Source organism: Lutra lutra, chromosome 11 (genome assembly GCF_902655055.1).
Source record: "Lutra lutra chromosome 11, mLutLut1.2, whole genome shotgun sequence".
Lineage (NCBI taxonomy): Eukaryota > Metazoa > Chordata > Mammalia > Carnivora > Mustelidae > Lutra > Lutra lutra.
The window spans coordinates 36275619-36290493 of record NC_062288.1 but is presented as its reverse complement, the minus strand read 5'-3'; the positions used below and the strand labels follow the sequence as shown (position 1 = coordinate 36290493).

The 14875-nt window shown below is 36.3% G+C and overlaps 1 protein-coding gene across 6 annotated transcripts in view; it reads right to left on the bottom strand.

Annotated features, from left to right (window-relative positions):
- ANKIB1 (ankyrin repeat and IBR domain containing 1) overlaps positions 1–14875 on the bottom strand; it is a 259272-nt gene that overhangs the window by 104360 nt on the left and 140037 nt on the right. Inside the window, exon 1 of one of the 6 annotated variants that reach the window (XM_047694618.1) lies at positions 14636–14712. The exons of the other annotated variants lie outside the window; for them this stretch is intronic. The gene's annotated coding sequence lies outside the window, so the exon portion shown is untranslated. Of the gene's footprint in view, positions 1–14635; positions 14713–14875 lie in introns of those variants that run through there. 6 annotated transcript variants of the gene reach the window in all.

Below are 14875 nucleotides of genomic sequence, written 5' to 3'. Positions count from 1 at the left end.
ATCATATGGTTTCACTTATTTGTGGAGCATAACAAATAGCATGGAGGACAAGGGGAGATGGAGAGGAGAAGGGAGTTGAGGGAAATTGGAAGGGGAGGTGAACCATGAGAGACTATGGACTCTGAAAAACGATCTGAGAATTTTGAAGGGGTGGGGGGTGGGAGGTTGGGGGCACCAGGTGGTGGGTATTGTAGAGGGCACGGATTGCATGGAGCACTGGGTGTGGTGCAAAAATAATGAATACTGTTATGCTGAAAAAAAAATAAAAAAAAATTTTAAAAAAACATAGCTTATTTAAGAAAACAGTTGAAAATAATATATACTTTTTCAACACAAGTTTTATACAGGGTAGGAACAGTTTCAACAGAATACAAATTAACAGGCTGAAAAACAAATGAGTTTTTTTTTTTAAAGTTTCCTATAAAACAGAGTTTCTCATCCTTCCTTGGCTGTACACTGATTAACCTGGAGAACTTCAAAGAGTCCCATTAGCCAAGCTACACTCCAGAGTAATTAAATCTGTTTCCAGGGAGTGACACAAGGGCACTGGTATTTAAGCAACTTGGGTGATTTCAATGTGCACACACCACTATGTAAAACCCTTGTAACTCCCTCCAGACAAATGGTTATATCTGAGTATGGAGATAAAGGTGAACAGGCAGGGAAAGACATCTGCTAAACCTATTTTAGAGACAGGTGTTAACTACTGACTTACAAGAGCAGTATTTTCTGGCCCACATCTATACTTAATGAGGTCAGCATTTCAGTCTTTTAAGGGCTCTTTGTTACTGACATTTTTACTTTAAATATGCAATACATACACATAGTAGAATGAGTAAAGAAAGACAAAAGATAACTGGAAGATAATCATAGTTATCATTTTGACAAATAATCACCCTATTTATAATGTATATAAATATTTGTTTTAGGGGCACCTGGGTGGCTCAGTGGGTTAAAGCCTCTGCCTTCAGCTCAGGTCAGGATCCTGGGGTCCTGGGATCGAGCCCCACATCGGGCTCTCTCCTCAGCGGGGAGCCTGCTTCCTCCTCTCTCTCTCTGCCTGCCTCTCTGCCTACTTGTGATCTCTGTCAAATAAATAAATAAAATCTTTAAAAAAAATATTTGTTTTATACATCATATATACAGTTTAAGTATGTATACATATAAATTGATCACTACATAATTTAAAATTTTTTATTTAATTTTCAAGATGGTTGCTCAATCTTTGAATACTATTCCTTCATCATTTCATCTAGAATGAGAGAAGAAAATCCTTCCCTCTGACACTTACAGTTATCATAGTACACCAAAGACACTTTTGGGATTTTTCAGGGACACCCTAGATTTTTTTTCTTCTGTTTTTCAAAGGATCTAGGAGTCATCTGTTTATTCTCAGTGAAATAATCTGTGTTCTGTAGAACTGCATTAAGTATTTTAAGGATTTGTTATTCTTAATGAGAACTCCATTCAGCTTATTGTATCTTTCAATCTATAACCAAATATAAAACATATCATGTAAATTCTAAAGGGTCTTTCCTAAGAATTTGAAAACTTACAGTTGTTTGGTCTTATGTTACTTCCCTGTTCGAATGCAGCTCAAATGATAAAACATTTTTGGAGTTTTGGATCAGATTAATAAACAACACATTTTCTTTGATTTGCATTGTACTTTAGCAAATGTTGTGTAAGAAAAGTAAATTCTATCCAAAATGTGAAAAAAGAAATATGGAAGAAATTAATGATATCTTAGGGTATTTATTTAAAATAACAAGATACTTAAAAAAAAATCAATAACACTCTGGGGCGCCTGGGTAGCTCAATCAGATAAGTGTCTGCCTTTGGCTCAGGTCATAATTCCAGGACCCTGGGACAGTCTGCATTGGGCTCCCTGCTCAGCAGGGAGAGTCTACTTCTTCTTCTGACTGATAACTTGTGCTCTCTCCCCGTTTGTGATCTTGTGCTCTCTCTCTCACAAATAAATAAAATCTTTAAAAAAATCAATAATACTCTAAATGCGCATTAAACATTACTGTCACTCATGGTGAAAAGCATAATGGCATCTAGAAACCTTTTTGTGGTTCTCAGTTATTTTCAAGTCTGTTTCATTTTTAAAATTTGAGTTTAATAAGCCTGAAAGTCAGCAGGAAATGCATCATTTAAAAGTCATAGCTCGGGGCACCTGGGTGGCTCAGTGGGTTAGGCCTCTGTCTTCGGCTCAGGTCATGATCTCAGGGTCCTAGGATCGAGCCCCGCATCCGGCTCTCTGCTCAGCGGTGAACCTGCTTCCCTCTCTCTCTGCCTGCCTCTCTGCCTATTTGTGATCTCTCTCTCTCTCTCTCTGTCAAATGAATAAAAATAAAAAAAAAAAATTAAAAAAAAAATAAATAAAAGTCATAGCTCCATTCCCTCAGATTATTCTCACAAGTCTTACCTAGAAATTTGCCAGATGTGTCTTTTAACTTTTTCATAGCCACAGTTAGTATAACCTGAAGTGACTGTTCCCTCTTTGTTTGAATCAAACTCTTAAGTACTACTATTTCCTCAATTTTAAAATAAATCTAAGCATAGAGTGTCATAAGACAGGTGGAGGATTATCAAAGAGGTGAAAATAATTCCTTATTTAGGGCCTTTAAGTGTTACAGGAAAATCTAGGCAAAATTTCATCATCTTTCAGTGGTAAAATACAGCACTCAATAAGTTATTTAATGAAAAAAGTAAGAAAAATATAGCTTATCAATGGACTCTAGAAAGCTTTCCTTAATTTCTGTTTAACTTTTAATTGTGAAGGGCTCTATAACACTTGCTTTAAATTGTTCTCTCAACTTACTTCCCTTTCCACAGGTTAGTAATCTGCAACAAAACTTCAAGTGCACCTAAATTAATAAACTACTCCCAGAAATATTTTATAGAATATAAAGTTTTTCAGAAATAACTTGCTCTTAGCTTCTCTGTCTCCACAAAAGTAAATTATTTTTAAAGTCATAATTATGAATTGAAGCTGTTGATCTAAATGAAATAATTGGTTCCCACTCTTCATCTACCTAGAAGAAAACCCATCACACACATTGATCATCTACTTCTAATTCATCCCTCTGCAACTGTTTGCACTATTGATAAGAACAACAATTGTCAATCTACAACTAAACGTCTTTTAGAAGAGAAACAAGTAGAAATTCATTCAAACAGTAAGTCCCAAGACCACTCCACTTTAGGTTGAAATCAGAGAGATGTACCTCAAGGAAAAGATTCTAGAACTGTCTACATCTACAGAAATGTTCTAATTGTTACTGCATTAATACTTAGAGAAGAGGAGAGGGTAGTTTAAAAACAGACTCTAAGAGAACTTTCAAAGCATAAGGTAAAAAAAAAGAAATAAGGATAGAAGGAAAAAAGCCAGGAAAAGTCAATATACTACAGCAGACAAAAACCATGTGGGAAAGTCATATATTAAGCTATCAAGTCCGTTCACTCACTAATTCAACAAACATATTAATCTGTAATTATTTTCATTTGTCACTATGCATCAGAATCACCTGGAGAGGTCATTTCACCTAAGGACCAAAAGGCCAGAAAGAGAATTTTAAAAACCTCCTAGCTGATTATAACATGCAGGTCAGACTTGAGGACCATGGGTTAGTTTTGAAACTATGCTAAGCCAAAGGTAATGGCAAGCAGTGTGATGGCAAGGAAAAGTGTAGGAGCTAGAAAGACTTGTGCGCAAATTCAAGTAACTTAACTTTTGATATGTTTCCTCATCTGTAAACCAGCAGTATTAATATCTACTTTCTTCAGTCAACAAATACAAAGAACAAACATAAATATCATTGCACCTATGGAATTTATATTCTGGTGGGGGTAAAGAGAAAAGCACTGTAAGGCTTTGATTTTATTCTGTGTTTAACAAGGCGTGATTGATTACAGGTTTGGAGCTACATCTTTCTCAGGATTTAGCAATTTTAGAAAAATGCATTCATAGTTTATCCATGTTGATACATGAATCAATAGTTCATTCATTTTTATTGCTGAGTAGCATTCCACTGCATGGATGTACCACTGATTTTTCACATATTAAAGGACATGTTGGTTGTTTCCAGTTTTTGAAAACTGTTAATACAGCTATCATAACATTCACATACATGTTTTATGTGAATGTATGCTTTAATTTCTCCTGGGCAAATATCCAAGAATGGAAATACTGGGATATGTGGTAAGTGAGTTGTTTAACTTCATAAGAAACCACTAAACTGTTTTCCAGAGCAGATGTACCAACTCATTCCTACTGGCCATGTTACAGTTGCTCTGTATCTCAGTTAGCATTTGGAATTATCAGTTTTGGGGGAAGTTTTTTCCCCCCTTTTTGTTCTTTTGGTAGCCATCCTAATGAATGTATTGTGGTATCACATAACGGTTTTAATATCCATTTTCCTAATGATTAACAATATGGATCATACTTTGATATGCTTATGTGCCATGAGTGTATCTTGATTATATATCTAAAAATGTCTGTTTAGATCTTTTGACAATTCTTAAGATGGATTACTGTTGAATTTGAGTTCCTTATATATTCTATAAAAAAAAGTTCTATGTTAGAAATGTGATTTGAAATATTTCTTCCAGTCTGTAGCTTCTCTTTTCAGTCTCTTAACAGTGTTCATAGGCCAAAAGTCTTAAATTTTGATGAAGTAAAGTTTATCATTTTTTTTTCCTTTTATGGGCTGGGCTTTTGGAGTCATATGTAAAACTCTGCCTAACTCATGTCACAGGGATTTTCTCATATATATTCTCTTGGAAGTTTTTTTTTTAGTTTTAGGTTCCCCATTTAAGTCCATGATCCATTGTGAATTAATTTCTATATAAGGTTGAGGTATGGATTGAGGTTCATTATGTTTTATGGACAGACATCCAATAGTTCCAGCCATTTATTAAAAAGAGTGTCCTTTCTCCACTGAATTGCCTTTGTACCTTTACCAAAAACCAACTGAGTAGCAAAGTGAATTCAACAATAGATTAAAAGGATCATACACCACAATCAAATGGGATTTACTCCAGAGATGCAATGGTGGTTCAACATCTGCCAATCAAAGTGATACACCACATAAACAAAATTAAAGATAAAAATCATATGATCATCCCAATAGATGCAAAAAAAGTATGTGATAAAATTCAACATCTGGTCATGACAGAAACTAACAAAGTGGGTAGAGAGAGAACATACCTCAACACAAGGCCATACATGAAATGTCTACAGCTACCATCATATTCAGTAATGAAAAGATGAAACCTTTCCCTCTAGATTCAGGAAAAAGACAAGAATGTACACTCTTGGCCACTTTTATTCAACATAATTTTGGAAGCCCTAGCCAAAGCAATTAGGCAAGAAAAAGAAATAGACCCAAATTTTTAAAAAAGGAGTAAAAGTGTCACTTTATTTGCAGATGATATACTTTATATAGAAAATCCTGAAGACTTTGCCAAAAACTATTCAAATGAATGAATTCAGTAAAACAGCAGGATACAAAATCAATATATAAAAATTTGTTCTCTTTCTATAAACTAATAGTGAACTATCAGAAAGAGAAATTAAGAGAACAATTCCATTCACAACTACATCAAAAAGAATAAAATACCTAGAAATAAATTTAACCAAGGAGGTGAAAGATCTATACACTGAAAAATATAAGACACTGATGAAAGAAATTAAAGATGGAAATAAATGGAAAGATATTCTATGCTCATGGATCAGAAGAATTAATATTGTTAAAATATCTGTATGACCCAAAGTAATCTACAGATTCAGTACGATCCCTATAAAAATTCCAATGGCATTTTTCACAGAAACAGAAGAATCCTAAACTTTGTATGGAACCGCAAAAGACCCAAGATAGCTAAAACCATCTTGAGAAAAAAGAACAAAACTGGAGGCATCATACTTTTTGATTTCAAGCTATATTACAAAGCTACATAATCAGAACAGTATGGAATGGACATTAAAAACAGACACACAGATCAATGGAACAGAATAGAAAGCCCAGGAAATAAACCCATGCAAATATGGTCAATTAATTTATGACAAAGAAACCAAGAATATATCATCCTGAAAATACAGTCTCTTTTATAAATGGTGTTGGGAACACTGGACAGCCACATGCAAAAGAATAAGACTAGATCACTATTTTACACTATATACAAAAAATTAACTGAAAATGGATTATAGACATGAATGTAAAACCTGAAAACCACAAAACTCCTAGAAGAAAACAGGTGGCAAACTCCTTGACATCACTTTCAACAATGTTTTTTTGGCAAAGACACCAAAAGCAATAATAAACAAGAGGCATTAATATCAAATTTAACAGCTTCTACACAGCAAAGGAAACCATCAACAAAATGAAAAGGCAACCTACATAATGGAAGAAAATATTTGCAAATCATTTACCTGATAAGGGGCTAATATACAAAATATATAAAGAATTCAGTCAACTCAATAACAAAAAAAATCCAATCAAAAGATGGACAGAGAATCTGGATAGAGATTTTTCCAAAGACATTCAGATATAAGGCCAACAGGTGCATGAAAAGATGGTCACCATCACTAATCATCAGGGAAATGCAAATAAAAGCCATAAAGAGACATCATCTCACACATGTTAGAATGGCTATTATGAAAAAGAGAAGAAATACCAAGTGTTGGTGAGGATGTGAAGAAAAGGGAGCCCCTGTACACTACTGGTGGGAATGTATATTGATGTAGTCACTAGAGAAATCACTATGGTGGCTCCTCCAAAAATTAAAAATAGAACTAACATATGATCCAGCAATTCTAGGTGTTTACCCAAAAGAAAACAAAATCACTAATTTGAAAATATACATGCACCCCCATGCAGCACTATTTACAATACCCAAAATATGGAAACCATCTAAGTGTCCAACAATGGATGAATACATAAAGAAAATGTGCATCTATCTATGTATCTATAACAGAATATTATTTAGCCACATAAAAAATGAAATCTTGGGGCACCTGGGTGGCTCAGGGGGTTAAAGCCTCTGCCTTCGGCTCAGGTCATGATCCCCAGGGTCCTGGGATTGAGCCCTGCATCAGGCTCTCTGCTCAGCGGGGAGCCTGCTTCCCCTACCTCTCTTCTGCCTGCCTCTCTGCTTACTTGTGATTTCTGTCAAATATCTTTAAAAAAAATGAAATCTTTAAAAAAAAAAATCCTTAAAAAAAATGAAATCTTGCCATTGGTGACAAATGGTTGGAACTTGAGGGCATTATGCTCAGTTGAACAAGTCAGACAAAGAAAGATACTGTATGATCTCATTTATATGTGAAATTTTCAAAATCAACCAACCTGACAAACCAGAAGTGACTCTTAATCTCACAAAAGAAACTGAGGGTTGATGGGGGAGGGGGGTTGAGAGAGAGGGGGTGGGGTTATGGACATTGGGGAGGGTATGTGCTATGGTGAGTGCTGTGAAGTGTGTAAACCTGGCGATTCACAGACCTGTACCCCTGGGGATAAAAATATATTATATGTTTATAAAAAATAAAATTAAAAAAAAAATCAACCAACCAAACAAAAACCACTAGCTCATAGATATAGACAATAGACTGGTGAAACTAATATAATACTGTATATCAACAATTAAAAAATTAAACAGTCAATTAAAAAAAACAGTTGACTATACTTGTGTGCATCCAATTCTGGACTCTATTCTGTTTCATTTTTCTGTGTGTCTTTTTTTTTTTTTTTTTAAGATTTTATTTATTTATTTGATAGACAGAGATCACAAGTAGGCAGAGAGGCAGGCAGGAGAGAGGTGGGAGAAGCAGGCTTCTCGCTGAGCGGAGAGCCCGATGCAGGGCTCAATCCCAGGACCCTGGGATCATGACCTGAGCTGAAGGCAGAGGCCAATCCACTAAGCCACCCAGATGCCCCTCTGTGTATCTATTCTTTTAGCAATACTGTATTATCTTGATTACTGGAAGAACTGACATCTTTAACAATACTGAGTGTTCCAATCCATGCACATGGTATTTCTGTCAATTTACTTGTCTACTTTGACTGATTTTTTTTTAGTCAGTGTTTTGTATGTTGGTTATATCATACAAATTTTGTTAGATACCTAAGTATTTATTTTTGAGGGGTGCTATTATTATAATTAGTACTATACAAAATTTTAAGTTCCTACTGTTCGTTTCTAGTATATAGCAATACAACTGAATTCATATATTAGACCTTGTAAACTATGAATTTGCTAAATTCACTTATTCTAGAAGTTTTTTGGTAGATATTCTGGGATTGTCTAAAGTAGGCCCATGTCTTCTATGAATAGAGGCAGTTTTATTTCTTCCTTTAACATATACATGCCTTTTCTTTTTCTTACTCTATTATAATGGGTAGACTGATTTTTTAGTTAGTGAAAGTTTAAGGAAAAATAGGATTATTTGTATACAGTATATAAATATCTCAGAGGAGATACTGAATAATCACAAAGTGAAAAGTGGCAACTTCACAATGAGGAAACATGGGGAATACCACTTTCACCAAGTGATTAAGATTAACACCACCAATAACATATAGACATCATTTTCCCTAACTTAGCACACTAAAAAAAAAGCACTTTACTTCTGTAGTATTCTTATGAAAAGACACATAACACCCACCTAAATATGTGAAAGTACCAGATAAACTCAAATTGAGTGACATTCTACAAAATAACTAGCCAGTACTCTTCAAAAAAGTGTCAAGGCCTTGAAAGACAAGAAGGGACTGTACAACTGTTCACAGATTAGGGGAGACCAAGGAAATGTGAGAACTAAATGCCACATGGGACCTGAGATTGAATTTTAGAACAGAAAACAAAGTCATAAACAGAAAACTGGTGAAAACCAAATAAAGTATATAGTTTAACTAATATCATACCAATGTTAATCTCTTAATTTTGATAACTGCAGCATGGTTAGGCAAGATGTTTACATTAGGGCAAGTTGGGTTAAGGGTAGGCACGAATTCTAGGTCCTACTTTTTTTTTTTTTTAAGATTTATTTATCTGAGAGGACAGAGCAAGCAGAGGGAGAGGAAGACAAGCAGACTCCCTGCTGAGTGGGAAGAGCAGTGCTGAGCTGGATCCCAGGACCCTGAGATCATGACATGAGCTAAAATCTAGAGTTGAACACTTAACCTACTGAGCCACTCAGGCACCCTTCTCTGTCTTATTTTTGCAACTTTTCTTTAAATCTATAACTACTTCAAAAGAAAAAGGTGAAAAAAAAATTCTAGCTTCTGGGTTTAGAATAGACCTTAGGAAGGCACAGACAAAAATAGGGAGAATGACCTATAGGGAGGATACTAGGGTAATCCAGTTAACAAATTATAGTTTCAGGATGCCTGGGTGGCTCCGTTGGTTAAGTGTCTGCCTTCAGCTCAGGCTGTGATCCAAGGGTCCTGGGATAGAGCCCCACATTAGGGTCCTTGCTTAGCGGGGAGCCTGCATCGCCCTCTGCTTGCTGCCCACCCCTGGTATGCTCTCTCTCACTGACAAATAAATAAATAAAGTCTTAAAAAAATTATGGTTTCATAGACCAGGATGGTACAAATTGACATGATAAAAAGTATTTGTATTATAGATCTATTTTGAATAGTATTTCCTGAAAGCTTTAGAGTGTAGAAACCGAGCAGTCTTAGATATTTATTATCCAACAGAATAAAATAACAGAAGTAATAAAATAGGAACAACATCTTAAATTCCCAAATCCTTGAAGAACCATTCCTCACTAGAAAATGAGTAGGAAGGATACTTCTAAGAAAAGTCAATGCTACTTACTACTAATTTTGGTACAAAGCTTCTAACCCCTATCCGTTCTCTTAACCTAGAGTATTTAGCTATGCCATGTGTAAATCACAAGGTCCACTGGCCCCTCTGGCCTAGATTTCTCTGATGATGAGAAGAGACAGAGTAAGAGGGGGGAAAAGGTTAAGACTAGCTATCTGAATTCATGACATTCCTGCCACTTTGTACCACAATGTACAAACCCTAGAGGCCCAACTATATCCCTAAAAATTCCATGATGTTAAAATTTCTTTTAGAGAAGAATAAGGAAAAAGGTGTGTCTCTTCTAGAGCCTAAGTTTAGAGTTAGCTTCAGTGATTTAGGTTTAGGATGTGAACATGGAAGTATGCTGGTGAAGGGGTAGTGGTAGTCTTTTGGATTTACCTTCTGTAAAATCTTTAGTGGCTTCCTACAAATGACAGATTATAGTCAAATTCTTAGGAAATGCATACGTAAGGCTGTACCAAAAAGTGTTCTTAAAAACAATGAGTTGGGGATTTGCATAAGGAAATAAGTTGAGGTAAAGCTGAATAGCTAGGTAGGATGGGACCCTTAGATTCTTGCCCTAAGTTTGGCTTCAGCTTTCAACTCAATCTCAGATCATCACAGTTCTTAATGATATTTCCCACTTCCGAAATTATAGGATTATTATATGGTATTAATATGATAGTTATTTTGACTTTAAACTTGGTCAGTGTAATTTGGTCTTTTATATATATCCTGTTTGCTCTGACAGACTGATTAAATACAATGGGGTATTGAAAGAGCTTTTAAGCTAGAAAGCTAGAAAGACCTAGAATCTTGGCAAGTCCGTTAATGACAGCATCCATTTTCTTGACAAGAAAATAATACTCATTTCTGAAGGCCACTGTAAAGATTAAACATAATAATGTATATAAAGTTCTATGACTCATAAGAAATAAAGACACAACATATCCTCTATTCCACTAAAGACTATAAAGTACAACCACACAAGAAATAACTTATATTTCTCTATATGAATAATGTTTGTAGTACTGAATTTTTACTAATTAAACTCATAAGATCAGAGAGATAGAAAGGACTACATTTAAATTCTATCAACGTATACCTCCAAGATTTAACCATAAAATCTTTAATGCCTTGTAAGTAAATGCCTTTCACATTAGATACCTAAAAAGCCTATCCTGAAATTGATCATAAGATGATCACTGAAATCCTGCATGAAATGTATCTGGTACTCTTTCATGCTTCATATGGAAGTCATAATAGGCATTTAATGAAATACAGGTTGTCCCAAAAGATAATGCCAAGAAAACATCACTCATTAAAAATTAACATGACTAGGGCGCCTGGGTGGCTCAGTGGGTTAAGCCGCTGCCTTCGGCTCAGGTCATGATCTCAGGGTCCTGGGATCGAGCCCCGCATCGGGCTCTCTGCTCAGCAGGGAGCCTGCTTCCTCCTCTCTCTCTGCCTGCCTCTCTGCCTGCTTGTGCTCTCTCTCTGTCAAATAAATAAATAAATAAATAATCTTAAAAAAAAAAAATTAACATGACTTAATGTTCACCTTTTATTCTTTTAAGAACTGGGATGGCAAAGATTGGAGAACTGACATTTCTAAAAATCCATGCAGATTTCAGCAACTAGCAACAGTAACAACAGAAAGTATTATAGTAAAATGAAACTGGCATAGATCCTTAGGAAAAATGACTTGAGATAAAAAGGCTGAATCTGGGTTTTGGCGGGCGCGTGGAGGTGGTGAGCCTGGTGATGGGTATTGTGGAGGGCACATATTGTATGGAGCACTGGGTGTGGTGCACAGACAATGAATTTTGGAACACTGAAAAATAATTAAATAAAATTATTTTTTTTAAAAAGGCTGAATTTGATTGACCAAATGACAATAAAGGCCTTCAGAAATATGATGTCAAGCTATTGAGAATCTACTGAGGAATCTTACATCCTCCTGTAAGGTTACTACTCACTGTAGCAGCTGGTCTCTATGCATCCTTGACCCCTCACAAAATTCCCTTTATCTTAATTCTATTACTGTAACAGATTTTAAAAACTTAAGCTAGGGGCGCCTGGGTGGCTCAGTGGGTTGTGTCCGACTTTGGATCAGGTCATGACCTCAGGGTCCTGGATCAAGCCATGTCAGGTTTCTTGCCAAGAGGGAAATCTGCTTCTCCTCCTTCTGCCCCTTCCCTCTATTCATGCTCTCTCGGTCTCTCTCTCAAATAGATAAAATCTTTTTTTAAAAATGTAAGCCATATTACTTTATTATAAACAAAAAACTTTTTGAGTGCAATCATTAATTAATACAACTAAAGGTATAGTTTAAATGTCATAAATATACTATTGAAATGTTAACTTTTATTCACCAAAAATAAAACAAAGAAGAAGAAAAGCAATTTAGGGGGTGCCTGGGTGGTTCAGTTGGTTAAGTGTCCAACTCTTGATCTCAGCTCAGGCCTTGATCTTGGGGTTGTGAGTTTAAGCTCTGTGCTGGACTCCACACTGGGTGTGCAGCCTACTTAAAAAGAAAGAAAGGAAAGAAAGAAGAGAGAAAGAAAGAAAAGCAATTTAGGCTTGCTATCATAAGAAAACTGAAATGATTTACAAGTATTGATTTTTTTATTAACATATAATGTATTATTTGTTACAAGTATTGATTTTTAATGACTGTACAGATCATAGGTATAGAAAGGAGAGCCAACAGTTTGTCTGTCTTCCTCATTAGATTATGCGGAACCTATTTTATTGTTCTTGTCTAAGTCTAATGCTTCAGTAAAATTGAAATTTATATTACCGAATGCACACACTCAGTTCACAGTACCTCTAAGCAATGCATAGGGTGGTGCAGGTACCAGCAAATGTTTCCTTTTCCAGTTTCTTATTTTTTATTTTGAGGTAACTGTAGATTCACATGCAGTAATAAGTACTTTTAAAAGACACTTAGCACAGTGCCTGGCACACAGAAACTTACCCAAGAAGTGTTAGCTATTAGATAATTAGAAAAATTAAGAAGGCATTCATAAATGTACCTTTAAAGAAGAGGTTCTCTACAGAATGCTTGTGGTATACACACATAATACTTTAATCTTTCAATGACCCCAGCAATGAGGGAAGCAAAGGAAGGGAGGATGAACCAGGGTGATACCAATTCTGGCCTTGCTATTTTTTTTTTTAAGTTTTATTTATTTATTTGACAGAGAGAGACACAGTGAATGGGGGAACACAAGCACGGGCAGTGGGAGAGGAAGAAGCAGGCTTCCTGCCGAGCAGGGAGCCTGATGTGGGACTTGATCCCAGTACTCTGGGATCATGACCTGAGCCGAAGGCAGATACTTAACTGACTGAGCCACCCAGGTGCCCCTCTGGCCTTGCTATCACTTGCAATGTGGCCTTGGCTATCAGTCTCATTTTCTTACTGGCCAAATGGACCTTAGGGCTCTGTGTATTCTGGCCTTAGCTGTCCTCTCGATTCCCTTACCTCCTACTTCTTTTCCCCTTAGGGTGTTGCTCTAGATGTACATTGTCTGCCTTCCAGTTTTTTTTACAATCATGCTCTGGCCTTGGAGGCTTTACACCTGTTCTTCTCTCAGATGGAGAGAAGGACTCAAAGAGCCCTTCCTTGGCCACTTTTTAATATTTTATCTCTGCTTATCTTTTCTTCATAAAACATATATAATGATATAATAACTAATGATTTACTCATTTTCTCTCTCCTCCAAAATAAGTTCCATGAAGGCAGTCTTGTTTGCTTCACTATCATATCCAGCCCCAAGAGTTATATCAGGCCTTTGTTGAATGGATAATGGAGTATATGTATGTAGGGTTCCTAAGCTCCCTTTTCAATTCTGGTATGCTATGATTAACTCAGGGGCTTGTGGAACTGGTGAACAGTTCAGAAATTCACGTCTGATCCTGAGGTCTAAATGGTTCTTTGGGCTCCATTTTTTTTTTTTTTTTTTTTTAAGTAATCTCTGTGCCCAGCATGGGGCTCGGGCTCATGACCTATAGATCAAGAGTCCTATGCTCTGCTAAGCCAGCCAGGTGCCCCTTTTGGCTCCAATTTTTGACAAATGCCTTGCCTTAATGGATCTTTAAAAATCATCTCCAAATGTAACACACACATCCTAACACACAGCTACAACGCCCACAAACAGAAAGGTATCACTTAATTCAAGAATCATTGCATGCTATGTGTAAAACACAATATATACACAGTATTTCTTTAGCCTGGAATTTTAGTCCTTAAACGGTTTAATCCCAACTGACATTGGTAACTTCAACTCTAACCATACTCCTTTCCAAAAAATCCTCTACTCTGGCTATAGTGGACTGTTTATCCTTCTCTGAGACACACAGGTAAGCTTCTGTGCCTTTGTCCTCACTGGTCTGTTTCCTTGGAAGGTAGAGATTCCCTCTCATACCTGCCAAACACCTCATCTTTCACAGCTATCGAATACCTCATCTTTGAGGTCTAACTCAAATATCAGCTTCTGGGGAACCTTCCTTGATCTCTTGGGGAGTAACTGTCTACTCCATATGCTTACATCATAGTGATCATCATTGGAGTGTACTTACTTTACCTATCTGTCCTCTTTAATCACTTATGAGCTTCACAGGCCTCGACCATATGTTTGCCTTCTCCTTATCACTAAGGACTCATTCCTGTGCCCAGCACAAATATTTATCAAATTGGATGTTAAAACGGCAGCACAACTCAGAACGCTTTCTAAGCTTTGCCGGTAGACTTCATCAGGTAGTTCCTCCTTCCCACTGTTCAAAAGCTGGTTTCCTTAATATTTCTACTCACAGCAAACTTCTTCTGTAAAGGGCCAGAAAGGGGATATTTGAAGCTTTGTGAATCATATGATCTCTGTTGCAACTGGTCGGTCAACTCTGCTGCTGGAGCTTGAAAGACATAGGGAATATGTCACAGAATACAGTTTAGTTCCAATAAAACTTCATTTGCAAAAATAGGCAAGGAGGTTTGGCCTATGGGTTGTAGTTTGTCAATGCCTGATTTGATGGAAGGAGTACAGCACAGGAGAAC